Here is a 14,279-nt window from a genome sequence, read left to right as displayed (position 1 = left end):
ATGGCCAGCCCAATCTCCAGACCTGAACCCCATTGAAAACCTTTAGAATGTCATCAAGAGGAAGATGGATAGTCACAAGCCATGAAACAAAAAAGAACTGCGTAAATTTTTGCACTAAGAGTGGCATAAGGTCACCCAAAAGCAGTGTGAAAGACTGGTGGCAAGCATGCCAAGACGCATGATAGCTGTGATTAAAAAATCATGGTTATTCCACAAAATATTGGATTCTGAACTCTTCCTGAGTTAAAACATTAGTATTGTTGTTTGTAAATGATTATGAACTTGTTTTCTTAGCATTATTTGAGGTCTGCAAGAACTGCATTTTTTGTTTTTTTGACCATTTCTCATTTTTTGAAAATAAATACAAAATTCAGTGCTTGGAAATTCGGAGACACGTTGTCAGTAGTTTATAGAATAAAAAAGCAATTTACATTTTACTCAAAAATATACCTATAAAGAGAAAAATCAGACAACTGAAAATTTTGCAGTGGTCTCTTAATTTTTGCCAGAGCGGTATGTATATATGTACTTTGCATAATTGAAAAGGAGATGTATGTATTATGCTACACAGATAATATGGTTCACATAATTGGAGGCATCTCAGAAGGTTATTACATGCAAGCCCTTTTGGATGTGTTCCCAGCCTTGCAGCGTAATACAGAAAAGGAAGCCTTGCAGCGTAAAACAGAAAAGGAAGAAAAAAGTAGTACACTGCATGTACAAATAGCAAATGACTCGGTAATTGGTGTTCCTAAATTTCTGTAGTAGATCTACGGATGTTGTTGCTGATGGGTAAAAACTAAGTAAAAGGAAGATAATTATGCATCAGTTATTAAATGTCAGTTGTATGTATTCCTTCATGTGCTCATTATCTGTTACCACTAAAATCTACCCAAGAACATGTAATACTCCATGGATGAGCAATTTAATACTTATACATTTTTGAACAACTTATTTGAGGGCTAGATACCACAGAAATGTACAAATGAACACGTTATAGTATATAGATGAGTAATTGAATCCAGGTACCTTCTTCAATGCTTTTTTGCATTGTTAAATACCACTGCAATTTTCCCATAGAGCACATAAGGGTATATAGATGAGTAATTGAATCCAGATAACTTTTTCAATGCTTTTTTCTGTAGGGTTTGATACCACCACAATGTACCCCAGAGCACTTAATAGTACATGGATGAATAACTGAATCCAAATAATTTTTTCAATGCTTTTTTTAATAGAGTTAGATACCACCGACATTTTCCCCAGAGCATGTAATACTGAGTAATTGAATCCAGAAATATTTTTCATTGCTTTTTTTGTAGTTTTACATACCATCGTAATGTTGCAATAACCACGTTCAACTGTATGGATGACTTATTGAATCCAGAAAAAAATATTTAATGTAAATATATTGAACGTATAGTTGATGTACTTCTACACTCATAAAGGTTTTGCAGAAAGTGCAGAGCCAGGAAAAAATTATGAGAGTAATACAGTAATTCTCTTCTGGTGTTGGCTTCTTCTCCTCCTTCCTTAGGAATCTGGGTGGGGACTGCCTCCACCTGCTTCCTGGAGCCCAATTCCCAGGTCTGGGCTGTAAGTGACCCGGCTTCCTGTAGTGCTGGAGCCCCTGACATATAGAAATAGGCTACAGCCTCCTGTGTCACCTTCACCATCACCTTCTCCCACATAGGAGGTAGGGATCCCAAGGACAGTACGACCTCTTGGGGGTGGTAGTAGCCCCATCTCAAAACAATTTGCGAAGCCCCTCTCAGGCCTGTTCATTGCTCAAGAAGGGTTCATCCTGCTTCCTTCCTTTTGGGATCACATCCAGCACATACCAGCGATGCTGACCCTCCATTTTGAGGAATGTGACCCTGAATCCAGCCCTCTGCTCTTGCAGCCTTTGAGGCAAGTGTTCCTTCTCTGCTGACCTATGGTTGATTGACATGTGATGACAGGTCCCAAGTGCTTCAATGAATCCCCTTCACTGCTGCTGATTATAGGTAAAGACCACCCTCCGAGATTCCAACTATCAGTACCTTGTGTCTAGCGGGCCCAATAGCATTTTTCCAGCCCTGGTCCTGGCTTGTCTCCTTGTCTCTTTTGACCAGCCTACACCCCACAGTTCACTCACCAGTTACTGGATCCTGGCTCTCCTGTCTGCAGTCCACATGAACCCCAGCAGTGAAGGCTGCGGCCTGGGTTAGGGACTTGGTGGATGTTTGTCGCCCACTAAGCACACTACACTGTATGGATGACTAATTGAATACAGAATTTCTTTTAACACTTTTTTGGTGTGTTATGCATCACAGAAATGTACTCCACACCACGGAATACTGTATGGGTGAGCAATTTAATCTAGAAAAACATTTGAACTGCTTTTTTGTAGTGTTAGATATCACAGAAATGAATCCCATGCCATGCAATACTGTATGGGTGAGTAATTTTATCCAGAAAACATTTTAAACACTTTTTTGTAGTGTTAGAGATCACAGAAATGTACCCCAAACCACGTAATACTGTATTGGTGAGTGATTTATCCCAGAAAAATGTTTTAATTCTTTTTGGAAGCATTTTAAAACACTGAAGTAGACGACAAAGCACATAATACTATATGGTTAATTGTTTCCAGAAAACGTTTTCTAAGCTTTTTGTGAGAGTAAACATAACACAGAAATGTAAAACAAAGCATGTAATACTCTATTGATGACAATATAGTCAATATTTGGACCCAAAAAAACAAAACATCTGGTCACAAGCAGCACCTATATATTTAGCAACGAACTGTGAAGAACTCAGTTCTGCCTTAAGCCTTTTTTCTACCACTCTAAAAGGCCACTCTAAAATATGCAGTTTTATAGTATTGAACATCTCTGGGGGGTATAAAAATCAGTCAGTATCTGGTGTGGTTACCAGTTGCCTCACCGCAGTGCAACACATCTCCTTTGCATAGAGTTGATCGGGTTGTTGATTGTGGGCTGTGGAATGTTGATCCACTCCTCTTCAATGGCTGTGCAAAATTGATGGCTATTGTCAGGAATTTGAACACGCTGTCGTATATGCTGATCCAAAGCATCCCGAACTTGCTCAATGGGTGACATGTCCACTGAGTGTGCTAGCCATTCAAGAACTTGGATGTTTTCATCTTCCAGGAATTGTGTACAGATCCGTGCAACATGGTAACGTGCATTATCATGCTGCAACATGAGGTGATGGTTGTGGATGAATGGCACAACAATGGGCATAAGGATCTTGTCACAGTATCTCTGTGCATTAAAATTGGCATCAATAAAATGCACCTGTGTTTGCTGTCCATTACATACACTTGCCCATACCAAAACCCCATCACCACTAATGGCCAGTCAATTTTCAACATTGACATCAGCAAACCGCTCAACCACACAACACCATACACACAGTCTGCCATCTGCCCTGTACAATGAAAACTGGGATTCATTAATAAAGTGAACACCTCTCCAATGTGCAAGATGCCTTAGCATTTGCCCACTGAAGTCTGTTACGACAAAGCGTCAGGTGGAGACGACGATCATGCAGATGAGCTTTCCTGAGACGGTTTTCGATAGCTTGTGCAGAAATTCTGTGGTTATGCAAAATGATTGCTGCAGCAGCTGTCCCGGTGGCTGATCTCAGACGATCTTGGAACTGAAGATGCTGGATGTTGAGGTCCTGGGCTGATGTGGTTACACATGGTCTGTGGTTGTGAGGCTGGTTGGATGTACTGCTAAATTCTCTGAAACGCCTATAGAGATGGCTTATGGTAGTGAAATGAACATTCAATTAACGGGCAACAACTCTGGTGGACATTCCTGAAATCAGCTTGCAAATTACTGTACACACTCCCTTACAACTTGCAACATCTGTGACTTTGTGCTGTGTGATAAAACTGCACATTATAGAGTGGCCTTTTATTGTGGCAGTCTAACGGCCCCGTCACACATAGCGAGATCGTTAGCGAGATCGCTGAAACGTCACAGGTTTTGTGACGCAACAGCGACCTCGTCAGCGATCTCGCTACGTGTGACACATAGCGGCAACCGGCCCCCCGCTGCGATATCGCTGATCGTGCTTGAATGTATTAGACCATTTTTTGATTGTTGGTGTCCTGCTGGCCAGCATGCATCGCTGTGCTTGATGCCCTATAACAACGACAAGCGACCTCGTTGGCGGCTCAGGGACGCAGGCGTGAGTGGTCAGAATAGCTGCTGTGTGACAAGGTCCCAACGACCACAGAGGTCGTTACACGGATCGCCGTATCATTGCTGCGTCATTGAGTAGATCTGCCTGTTTGACAGCTTACTAGCAACCATGTAGTGACGTACCAGCGATCCTTACCAGGTTGTATCGCTGGAGCGTCGCTATGTGTAAAGGTACCCTAAGGCACATCTGTGCAATAATCATGCTATCTAATCAGCATCTTGATATGCCACACCTGTGAGGTGGATGGATTATCTTGGCAAAGGAGAAGTGATCACTAACACAGGTTTTGACAAATTTGTGAACAATATTTGAGAGAGAAAGGCCTTTTGTACATCGAAAAAGTCTTAGATCTTTGAGTTCAGCTCATTAAAAATTGGAGCAAAAACTAAATATAAAGAAAATCAGAATGCAATGATTTGGAAATCTCCTATAGTGATATGTTATGCACAACAGAACATATAACACAGATCCCAAGTTCAAAGTTAGTCATTTTTCCATTTAATATAAAAAAGTAACTCATTTTAGAAATTTATGGCAGTAACACATCTCAAAAAAGTTGGGACAGGGTTGCCAAAAGGCTGGAAAAGTAAGTGGAACTAAGGAATGGGGTCACTTTTCAGTCATGGCTGTGTAAAAAAAGACAGTGTTAGAGAAACACAGTGAGGTACCTATTAAAGGGGGTATTGTCAAGTTTTCACTTGAGAAGCTCACATCTTTTCAGTCTCTTCACTTCTTGGTTTCTGGTGGGTGGGACGCTCTTCCTTGAGTGACTGTTCTGGTGAAAAACAGAGCTGTAGTGATAGTAGAACTATAATGCTCAGCACAAGTTCTGCTGTAATATTTTTAAACATCAATGGTTTGTTCTGAAGTCTAAACTGTTAGCACTGTATTTTCATAAAGAGACAACAGGACATTTGAGCAAGCACACAGCTTGGATCGGGACAGTGAGAGTTATGTGTGTTCAGGATTGTGATTATACAGGACTGATAATTGCATTCTGTTGGAAGCTAAGAGGGGCAGGCAAATGAGCAAATAACTTCTGTATGGAAATCAATGGGTTGGTTAGATGTGGCTGGTATGTTAGAAGTTAACACCTCTAATGGAATTTAGCTACTGAACACACTAAAGGGGGCTTCACACATAGCGATATCGCTAGCAATATCGCTAAAGCGTCACCGATTTTGTGACACAGCAGCAATATTGCTAGCGTAACGCTACATGTGACACTTACCTCCGACCAGCTCCCTCGCTGGTTATCGCTGATCGCGTGAGAACGTCCTGGGCCGTTTCTCATCGGCAGCTTCCTGCTGGGCTTCCTGCTGGCGCTGAAGAGCGACGCGGGGACGCGGGTGGAAGAAGACATCATCGCTGTGTGTGACAGGTAAGTAGCGACCGCTGCTGCATCGCTGCTTCGCTGCTGAGATCTGCCTGTTTGGCAGCTCACTATCGACCATTTAACGATGCACCAGCGATCCTAACCAGGTCATATCGTGGTCGGGATCGCTGGTGCATCGCTAAATGTAACGGGACCCTAAACCTGAGTCTGGGCTGGGCAGGTCAGGGTCTGGTGGTCCAGCTCCTTGGAAACAAACTGCAAAATATAATATAAAGCTCTCACAGCAGAATGAAAACAGATTAAAAAAAGGTCAATTGTAAACTTGCTTATTTTTATGCTGTGTAACTATTTAAAGCAATTTAATAACTTGAAAATACCCCTTTAAACTCTGTTATTGAAAGCACTTTTGCAGCATGATTTAGGAGACAGTATGGCTCAGATTTCTAGGGATCCTAGCTAAAATATTTACATATGTAAGTATGTTACCAGAGAGAGAAACCAAAGAAAATCACCAAGCATACTTATTAGCTCAAGATGTCTTCATGATAATCAAGGTTGGAAGGAAGAAGGTTAGCAAATGATTACAATAAAATAAAAAAGTCTTTGCTTGTGATTTCTTGAAGTTTGTGCTGAATACATTTATAATACTTTATTTCTGGATAAGGGAGCTCTGAATTTCTGATTTGATAAATTCTATAACTCTTTCTGTATGCAGCCACCACTAGGTGGAACTATCTCTGTGTATCATGGGATTACTCTATGAAAAAATGCCAGTGGCTGCTATTCCGGTGTCATGGCAACTCAAAACACTTTCCTATTAGGTACTCCATAGAAGTTATGAGCCCTGTGTTAGGCTGGTGGAAAGCACCAAATAATAAAAAAAATAATGAGGTGCGTTCGCAGCCTGGGGTCCACCGTGCAGAGATGGTATACTGCTGCTAGGTAATGGCGGAGTTCTATCTGAACATCGGCGGGTAACCACTGACCCGCTGCGTATAGGAGCGAACTCTGTTACTTCACAGAGACGCTGTAAGTAAAGCCAGAGCCTGTTAACCTCACAGGACTCGACTGAGGGAGCGCTGCTATATGGTCACAAGACCCTGCCCCAGAGACAAGGGAAAGGGTCCCTCTAGACCAGCAGCGCTCGGCGCCACAATTGTGGTGAGAGCGAGACACGCAAGTGTGCACGGCGCCTCACTGGCATGCGCCACTAATCGCTCAAGGTTGGGCTAAACAGCGCACAACTTGCGCATGGTGCTGCACTGGCGGGTGCTGACTTGGCCTCGATACGGCAGTACCTTGTACAGGATGACACCACCGGACGCTATGTGTGACAATGCTATGAGCACAGTGGCGGAAAGATAGCCACCCATTGGCGCTGACTCAGATACCCAAACACATGCATATCAAATAAGGGGGGTAATATAATGAGTCATTCACCAGATTCATGCATCCATCATCACACATACCAATAACATAATGAAGAAAAACCAAACAAAATGGAAGGAATATGCGAACATAGATGGAAAAATAGATACAAAAGATGCTTTATTAGATACCATAAATAAACACAGGAGAAGTGACAGACAGGTGTTTACAGCAATATGTATAGCACAGTCAGGTTCATAGCAAGTAAGAAATAAAACATGCAATTACATGTATATGATTTATACATAGATGTAAAAAAACAGGGCAGAAGTACAGACACTTGTGTCTACAATTCCATTTCAAAAGGAACTACCAAAGAGGGGTATATAGCAGCAAGTGAAAACCTCCATAATAGTAAAAAAGCCCCTCAAAGAGGTGATAGATAGCTATATTATTGGGGAAATCCCGTACACCATGTGGCCCATACACAGACTATTGCACGAAAGCCCGGTAAATCCTGCCTAGTAAAAAGTGAACAAGACCATGTTTTAGCAAAGTGCTATGTGCATATCTGATGCTGAAGAACCAAACCTCAATAACATAATGAGTCTATACTAGCGCATGGCCGAGCGGTCATGCGAACCTTTTATAGCGGCGTACTTCCGGGACCTTCCTGATGGTCCAATCCGAGCTGGAGAAGGACCTGAGCATGTGACCTCCGATCTCCAATGTGAGATCGTCCCACGGTCATGCTCAGTGGACCGAAAGGAGGACTTAGTCCCTGGAGTAGCTCGCTGCTGACCAGCATGCGTTGCTATAGCTGGACCAGAGGTGGTGGCAGCAACCAAACCCACAGTGCCAGTCTGAGCAGAGCACCGGGATCAACGAGTCTGCGGCCAGAGAGGAATGGGAGAACGCCGAAGGCAAGGCTCGGGATTCCTGCTGTGCAGTGACAGGAACCCGATGCCTAAGACCCTGTCTCTAAAGTTGCTACTACACTAGTCGTGGCACCATTGCATGCACCTGATCAATGCAGATTCAGATAACCTGTGTACTAAAGTAAAGGATCACCTGCATGCCACTGTTTAGTATGATTTATTCACTGGATATCAGTTATTGTTCGAGTCTGCTATGTGCTTATAGTTTATTACTTTTGGTCACTATATGAGGGTATTATATTTATGGATGTTAAACCCTGTTGTCTGTAACTGGAAGCAAATTATTTAGGGCTAAGTAGGACAGGGTTTTTGAGATTATAGCAGCTTCACTAATGTTCAATTCACCAACTGACATTTTTAGCATTGACGTATAAGTTTAAGGTGTATCATGGCAAGCAGAACTGTCGCGCTGTGACTGTACGTAAACAGGGAAAGGGGTCCTGCCCTGTCCCTAGGGCTGGGACCCTAACTATCCCTGCTCACAAAGGTACCTCTAAAGGTGAGGAGGTTTGGGCCACCACCCTTTCTGTTCTCCTGTTGTAGCCTAAGCTGTCCTCTTCCCCTCTTCACTAGACCTGGGACAGAAAAGCTTGTGTATAAACTTGCTAGACAAACAGGGATAACAAAAAGCAACTAACATACAAAACACTCACCAAAGGTAGAGATTTATATAGGGAAGAGTAGGAATGTACAAACCAAATGGGAATAGGACTATGAGGAAAGCATACACCCAAAAACAGCATGCAGCAATCTCCAACAGTAACAACCATCTCCAACTCAGCAAAGCGAATCCAAAGAGCTAAGAAATAAAACCTTCACTGGAAAGAAAGAGAAGGTCTGGCCAGATTTTATAGCAAGAGGAAATGACCAGGTCAGGAACTGCTTTGAGAAAGAGATGCAAGTTTCTAACTAGCATAAATAAGTTTGTTAACCTCTCTTCAGCACCAAAGGAAACAAAATCCATTTAATATGAAACAAAAACACACTAGCTAAATGGAAGATCTGCAATTAACAATATGTAGTGATCTTCTAACCCCAAATTTCCTAGGAGGACATGATCCACTCGTGACAACAGCTGTTTAAAATTAACGTATTCTTAAGGCAAATCTATCTATCTATCTGTATCTGGTTATCTCTTGTCAATCCATCATTTTCTTACTGCTTCCAATAATATTGCCTAGAAATATTTGTAATTTATCAGGACTTTCTAGTTTGAATCTAAGCAAAACGAAGGACTCAAAATAACAGAATGTATAGAATTGGCAGCATCACAAAGTCAGTGTTGTCACAGGTTTGATAGAGACAGCTGGAGACTGATTGAACTAGAAAGCAAAATTGCATGAACAGTGAAGAACGTGAGAAGTGGGGAAGATATCAGTAAACAACAGGGCTTTGAAAGACAGTATGCATTTTCTTAAAAAAAAGACATGATAGTGGATATAGTGGGGGGTTACAGTCTTGTTCCTACAGCACTGTAGGGAAGCTTGTAATACAAGATTTCTAGAGGATTGTCAAACTGCCAGGGTTTTACAGCAAAGTACACTGAATAATACTCTCACAACATCAGTACTTATTATGGCTTTACATATTTTTTTCTGTAATCCTGATAATTTAATAAGTATACACTTCAGGCTGTGTCTACTTAGAGATACTGTATCTTGGCATGCTGGGAGTAATTACTGTAGGAAAATTAATTTTCATTGTAGCAAAGCAAACCTGTTAATCCCCATAATGTGTACCCTCTGAGATCACAGTAAACAGAATAGGATTGTAGTGAGTTTTGTTAATTCTGGGCACTTACTAATACGATTTGTTCATTTCTGGGTAATCAGAATGGTAATCTCCAAGTAAATTTACAAAAAAATTAAGTACAAATTATATGTGTTTATCGTTAATCAAAATTGATTGCACTTACATCAAATATCATTACCAGCAGCAACATGAATGTGTCAAAGGCAGCAACATTGTATTACAGTTCTGTACTTCTGTTAGGGAATGGCATAAGAGCTGGCAGGAGGGGAGCCAGGATGGTTATATATGGGGGGCCAGGATGCACATATATGTGGAGCAAGGATGCATATATATGGGGAGCCAGGGTGCATATATATGGGGGAGCAAGGGTGCATATATATGGGGGCCAGGATGGTTATATATGGGGGAGCCAGGATGTATATATGGGTGGCCAGGATGATATGGGGGGCCAGAATGTATATATGGAGGGCAGGACAATGGACCAGGATGGATATATGGAGACCCGAATGCATATATATGGGGGGACAAGATGCCTTTATATGGGAGGCCAAGATGGATATATGGGGGAGCCAGGATGCATATATATATGGGGAGCCAGGATGGATATATGGGGGGCAGGACAATGGAATAGGATGGATAAATGGGGGGGGGTCAGGATGGATATATAGAGGGTCCAGGACAAGGGACCAGGATGGGTATATGTAGGGGCTAGGATGGATATATGGGGGGCTAGGATGGATATATAGAGGAGTCAGGAAGGGACCGGGATGGATATATTGGGGGCCAGGATGGATATATAGAGGGGCCAGGTCAAGGGACCAGAATTGATATATGGGGGGGGCAGGATGGATATATGAGGGGGCCAGGAGATATATATATATATAGGGACCAGGACAAGGGACCAGGTTGGATATATTGGGGAGCCAGGATATATATAGGGGACATGATGGATACATAGAGGTGCCACGATGGATATATGGAGGGGTCAGGATGGATATATAGAGGGGCCAGGATGGATATATGGGGAGCCAGGATGGATATATGGGGGAGCCAGAATGGATATATGGAGGGGCCAGGATGGATATATGGGGGGTCAAGAGGGATTTATGGAGGGGCCAGGAAGAATATTTGGTGGAGCCAGGATGGATTTATGGAGGGGGCCAAGACAAGGGACTAGAATGGATATATGGGGATCAAGGAATGATATAATGGGGGGAAGGACAAGGGACATATGGCGGCCCGTAGGGATATCTGGAGGTCTGGCTAGACAAGGGACATAGTGGGCCAGGCTGGGACATATTATAAAATATAGGGGAGCCAGGATGGATATATAGAGGGATTAATATGGCTATATGGAGGGGCCTGGACAAAGGACCAGGATGGATATACTGTATGGAGGGGCCAGGATTGATATATAGAGTGGCCAATATAGATATGTGGGGGCCAGGATAGATATGTAGAGGGGACAGGACCGATATATGGAGGAACCAGGATGGATATATGGGGGAGCCAGAATGGATATATGAAGGGGCCAGGATGGATTTATGGGGGGTCAAGATGGATTTATGGAGGGGCCAGAATGAATATTTGGGGGAGCCAGAATGGATTTATCGAGGTGGCCAAGACAAGGGACTAGAATGGATATATGGGGATCAAGGATAGATATAGTGGGGGGAGGACAAGGGATATATGGGGGCCCGTAGGGATATCTGAAGGTCTGGCTAGACAAGGGACATAGTGGGCCAGGCTGGGGGATATTATAAAATAAAGGGTGCTAGGCTGGGTGAGATTATTAAATAAAAGGGGCCAGGATGAGGGACTTAAAGGCAATCTGTCACCCGCTGGGATGTATATGACCTATTAATATTGGCATACAGGTAATAGAAATGTTACACTAGTCCTACCTGTATGCCTCATATTATTCATCTTGTTGCTGAGAAATGTCATATTCTTTCTTTATGTTAACGGTTTCTTCCAGGCTGAGGTATGTCTTTCTGAGGGAGTGCTGGGTGCAGGAGCAGTATTCTGGGACCATAACTGACGCAGATGGAGGGAGTAAATATTACAATGAGGACAGGAGGTAGGGATTTCTTCCAGGCACTGCACACCCCAGAGCCTGGAAGAAATCAAACAGATTCCCTTTAATTACTGTTTGAGGGCCAGAATTAGGAACATGCTATATTAGTTTGTGACAAGTGTGGAACAAAATGTATTTAGGGTCCAATTAGGGACATTATTACTACTGTAACAATTTACTTTTCAGTAAACTATTTTCCATGGAGGGAACAAAAGGGGGTCCAGATACTGAGCACGGTGGCACTAGTTAGCTTTTTTTCTTCATCTGTCATAGTGTAGAAGTCAAGGACAAAGTTTGGAATGTGCTCTTTAAGTGATCAGTTATTGATTACTGTGTGTTATTTTTTGCAGAGACGAGTCCTGGCTGGATGAAGTAATGGTGGTCTGTGTTGGATGAAGAAAAATAACGAAGATAAAGGACTACAACTTCAGCTGTCACTGTTCAGTTAGTGTATTATGCCGGTGTCACACTAGAGAGAAATACGGACGAGTGAGAGGCGTAAAAACCACGCATTGCCCACGGACCAATGATTCTCTATGGGGCAGCTTCCATCAGTGGTATATTTCTCGTGCGTATTTTACGGTCCGTGCCAATCGCAGCATGCTGCGATTGTCAGCGTACTACACCCGTAATAAGCCAATGCAAGTCTATGGGTGCGCCAAAAAAATGCATTACACACGGACCAGATGTGTGACTTGCGAGAAATACGCACCCGGTGTCCTTTAGAAAAGCCGGCAATTCAGTATGCGATACAGTAAAATCACACTGACAGGTTTAATAAAGAAACGAAAGAATAGCTATATACACACACATATATATATATATATATACACATGTCATTGAGACACATACTGTATATATATATATATATATATTTATATTTCATAGACTTCTACATAGCAGAATAGCTGCAAAATCAATTGCCAGCTTTTGTAAAATCATTCCCCAACCCGACATGAAATGACACATGGTTTACATACAGTAAATCATTTCATGTTTTTTATATGTCTTTCACTAGTAATTAGATGAGGGTTTTTGTGTAAAATTTGGGAGGTGTAGGTGTTAATTTAAGGGGTTAATTCATTGTAAAAAATTGCGTGGACTCCCACAGTAATTTGTCAACCAGAGAGGTAAAGCAGGTGAGTGAGGGCAGATTTTAATAGCCATGAGAGGGACCATAGTTTTTGGCCCCCCCCGGCTACAAAAATCTGCCCCCAGACACCCCAGAAATGGCGCATCTATAAGATGCGCCTTTTCTGGCACTTATCCTCTCTATTCCCATTGCCGTGTAGTGGTGGCGAATGGGTTAATAACAAAGGATTAATGTCACCATTTGATTGTAAGGTGACATTAAGCCGATTAATAATGGAGAGCTCCTGTGTATAATGTCACTGGTAATCACTGTATTACCTGTACACTGACACTATACACAGAACTCCTGTGTTATCTTTAACTTTAGCCCTTTTATAGATCATTTCATCATGAACTTGCTTAACTGTTCACAATAACTGTAATTTTGACCAGGGGGGCAAACTTTTACATGCCACTCTATCTATCTATCTATCTATCTAAATTTCTTGCAGCCTATGGCATACACTCACATACTGTGCTGCTAACTCCACCATGCTCTCTTCTTCCCTGAGATTGTAGCTCTGTCTGTGCTGGCCGGATTTGATGGCCAGATTATCTTTACCGGCTCATGATCTGGCGGACTCTGGAGTTCGGGAGTTTCTCCAGATATGGGGCCAGGCTATAGTCTCTCTGTAGACTCCAGTACAGGGTCAGTTTCTGTGAGGTGATGATATAATTCATCTATCTATCTGTCTGTCTGTCTGTCTGTCTGTCTATTTACAGTATTAATCTCTCTTTAGTATCTATATATCTAAGGTATTTATCTACAGTATCTCACTAAATAACAAATCTATTTATATCTATCTCTCTAATTTATCTATCTATCATATCTATCTGTATATCAACCATACTTTGGTATATCATCCACAAATTGATGGACTATCGAAGCGTATGTATGTCATCTTCAGCATTCGGCACAGATCCTTCATTACCTTTAACACGAAGGATGTGCCTTGGTCTGTAAGGATTTCATTTAGAATTCCCATCCGAAAGAACATAAAGAATAACTCACGGGTGATACTTTTGAACTCAGTATTTCTTAGGGGAACCGTTTCACAAAGCCTCTGGCCACCAATGACCTCTACGAGCAGGTGCCCGCATTCTCCACCATATTGTAACACACTTGGGTAGGGCGGCATGGCCGTGACATAAGCGGAAACAGAGCATATAAAGGAAATGTGGGGCTTTTATTTTCAGTCAAAATACAGCAAACACAATAAAGCAACCGAAAAACAACAAAGATGTGCCTGGCTAGGCGCTAACTAATACAGTACAGCATATCTCTGACCAGAGAAGTGTGCAGAGCTTGATTCTCCAGCAAATCAGCTTTTAACACATTTATCCACTGTGCATATCCTTCTCAGAAATGCACCATATTTGTCTGGAGGCTGTGTCTCTCTGAAGCTTTTCCTTCAGCCCTCTTTTCTGTGTCTGTAACGGCTTAGCTGAGCTGGCT

The sequence above is a fragment of the Dendrobates tinctorius genome, unplaced genomic scaffold, assembly GCF_039654945.1.
Source record: "Dendrobates tinctorius isolate UK_male_01 unplaced genomic scaffold, ASM3965494v1 ptg000089l, whole genome shotgun sequence".
Classification (NCBI taxonomy): domain Eukaryota; kingdom Metazoa; phylum Chordata; class Amphibia; order Anura; family Dendrobatidae; genus Dendrobates; species Dendrobates tinctorius.
The sequence above is the reverse complement of the archived record's forward strand: the minus strand, read 5'-3'. Positions refer to the sequence as shown.